Below are 3,286 nucleotides of genomic sequence, written 5' to 3' on the forward strand. Positions count from 1 at the left end.
CCTGGCAACATCAAGCCAGCTTCAAAGAAGAAGAGCATCAAAAAATCTCCTTATGGAGTTGGCTTCAAATGTGGCAAACCAGCCACTGGGAAAAATGCCCTTGTCTCAGCCACAGATGAATTCTGTCTTAAAATAGGCAAGTTCAGATGCAGGCAGAGTCAACATGCAAATTCTGCCAAGACAGGTTAAACAAGTCCGCAATAGTTCCTGCCTCACAAATATGTCTTTCAGATATATTGGGCCAGAAGGCTGAAGATGATTCTCCAGCGTTATAGTGTTGGCTGACTATTCAGGCAGTAAACTGTCTCAGTCATCTTTTCATTTTGGAAGCTGATAACATGTACTACTGGTTCACTCAAGTACTTAAGTTTTATCCCTTCCCAAGTCTCTGATGGGTTTGAAGACCCATCAATTATGCTTAGTGGGTTAGGGATTAAGATTTCTTTAGATAAAGATACATGTTTTAAGTTAATAGAGACAAGATATGATAGATATTAATCTCCATTCAGAAATTTAGACCCAACAAGATAGGAAAGATGTTCACTTCAATTTTGCCAAATACAAATAGCCAAATCACTATGAATATAACATGTATATAATTCCTGATTGTCTTGTGGTTCTTCCTGCTGTATGTAGTTTATTTTACTCATGTGTAGTAATATAAATGTATATGTTAAAAAGAAACATAATAAAAATTAAAAAAAAACAAATAGCCAAAACACTAGGAATGTAACATTGGTATAATAATTACTGATTGCTTTGTGGTTCTTCTTGCTTTATGTAACTTATATTATATTTGTGTAATATAAATGTACACGTAACAAATAAAAATATTTTTAAAAATTATCCTATCAAGCCATAGCAATAAAAACATATTGATGTTATCACAAAACACATACATATATCAGCAAAATGAAGTAGAGGCTTTCTATCTAAGTCTACTCAACTACCAGTGCCTGATGTTCAACAAATCAGCAAAATATATCAGAGAAGAGACATCTTCAACAAATGGCATCAACTGATAGAGCTTCTGCTATTTCTCCCTCTCTTCTCTTTCGTCTTTCTTTTTCTTTGTCCCTATATATTTCATAGATTATTGTATATTATATAATATAGAAGGCTCAGCCATAGATGGAACACCTGTATCACATCCCCATCCGACTCCTTCCTCTAAGGGTCCGGTAACATCCATGAAGAAGGGAAAGGAAAAAAAGGTCTAAAGGATGGAGGAGGAGAGTGTTACGAAGTCTGTCTTTTGATCAAATGATGACTGTTTCACACAAGAATTTACAGCAGCTAGGCAAGCTGTGCAGAATCTCAAGCTAGCCAACAATTCCAGCTTTGGTAATAAAGGGGCTAGTGGCCTCACTCTGAGCTGAGGAGCTATTGTCTGCAACCACTGCTGAGGAGCTGAAGTCATTTATCTTTAGAGGTGGGCACTATAGATTAGCAAGCACCACCATATGATAGCATATCTATGCAAAAATGGGCAGTACTAATTGTACTTAGTCTGTAATTCATAAACAAACATATAGAAAGAATGTATGGTTCCTGGATTCCGTTAAATGTTTTTGTTTCTTACCATTAAAAATAAATAAGTAGCCAGAGCATTGGGCCTGCGGTCGTTGGCCTCATTCGAGTCGTTACGCCGGCCATAGGCGAACGTGGAGCTCCCTGCGCCTGGTTCCCGGCTTCCGTTTTCTCCTCCGCGAGCCGGCAGGATGGCCCACAAGCAGATCTATTACTCCGACAAGTACTTCGACGAGCACTACGAGTACCGGCATGTCATGTTACTCAGAGAACTCTTCTAAACAAGTACCAAAAACTCATCTTATGTCCGAAGAGGAGTGGAGGAGACTTGGTGTCCAGCAGAGTCTAGGATGGGTTCATTACATGATTCACGAGCCAGAACCGCATATTCTTCTTTTTAGACGACCTCTTCCAATAGAACAACAAAAATGAATTGCAGCTGGGATTATCTAGTCTTTTTCAAACTTAATGTATATGTGTATATAAGGTAGTATTCAGTGAATACTTGGAAAATGTACAAATCTTTGATCCATACCTGTGCATGAGCTGTATTCTTCACAGCAACAGAGCTCGGTTAAATGCAACTGCAAGTAGTTTGTTTTAAAGTTGTTAAAATTTTTCTTGTAGTTTTTTCTTAATATAAGTGCCTGTTTTACTTTACCTGTTACTTTTGTTAAATAAAGTTTGTATGTTGCATTTAAAAAATAAATAAATAAATAAATAAATACCCTAAGGGTTGTAATGACTAAATGTGGTGAATTAATTAATTTAATGTATAATGAAAAGCCAATAGTAATGTGTTGCTGTGACAAGCCAAATGCCATATTTTATTTACTTGTTTAATATTTAATCATTAATAGCTGATATATAATTTGACAACATCAATATCTTGTCATTTTATGGCTTAATTCTTATTTCAAATATCACAAAGACATTATAATGTGTACATATTTTGTCCTCTTCAGCCTGCTATTTTTCAGTTTAGTTAACTTCTTGGTCATTTTCTGTTTCTCACATAAGACACATTGTATTTTTTCATGGGATCTTTGTGCACATCTGACCACATATTCAGTATTATGTTTCTTGACTCAAATTTCCCTTTTCAATTTCTTAACCTTACAATGTTAAATTAGGGTCATTTTATATTTTTGAGAGATTTAGTCTCAAGAGTCTCCTTTAGAAGTGCCTTCGTGGTAAATTCTATTTCTTTTACTCTAATGAAAGATATTTCCATTAGTTATATAACTGAAAATTGGTTTCAAAATTATTTTTGTCAGTTTATGTTAATATAAAAATATACCTGGCAGAGCTTCTTTTATTTTTCTCTCACACCTTTCTTTTACTTTTTCATTTTTTCTGTCCCTATATTAGCATTTTCTCATAGGGCCACAGCAATGTATTGTAGATCTCTGTTTAATATTCTATGTATAGAAGTCCCTGGCTTTACTTACAGCACATTTTTATCTGGAAAATACTTAGTTTAGTTCATTAGGCCATAAAAATAATGGCATATTTTATCTAAAAGTTATATATACTTTAATAAAATGTCTTTATAGGAGTAATTAGTTCTCTATCATAAAAAGAACAAACTTTATTAAAGTTTAAAGTATCATTAAAAACATTATAAACAAAAAAATCACTTTAAAATGGAACAATATTAAATACTGACATTATTAGTTAGTCCATATTTGAAATAATTTATGCCAAAGTATTTCTATGTATATGAGACTTTAAACAGATGTTGGAGTATCTGGAA

The 3,286-nt window shown here is 33.9% G+C and overlaps 1 pseudogene across 1 annotated transcript; it reads left to right on the forward strand.

Moving 5' to 3' along the window:
* The first annotated feature begins 1,636 nt into the window (after positions 1-1,636).
* Positions 1,637-2,255, forward strand: LOC311578628 (cyclin-dependent kinases regulatory subunit 2-like; annotated as a pseudogene). Its single transcript has one exon. The product of its transcript is annotated as a cyclin-dependent kinases regulatory subunit 2-like (transcript).
* Positions 2,256-3,286: the final 1,031 nt, after the last annotated feature.

The sequence above is a fragment of the Acomys minous genome, assembly GCF_964271855.1.
Source record: "Acomys minous genome assembly, chromosome: 12".
Classification (NCBI taxonomy): domain Eukaryota; kingdom Metazoa; phylum Chordata; class Mammalia; order Rodentia; family Muridae; genus Acomys; species Acomys minous.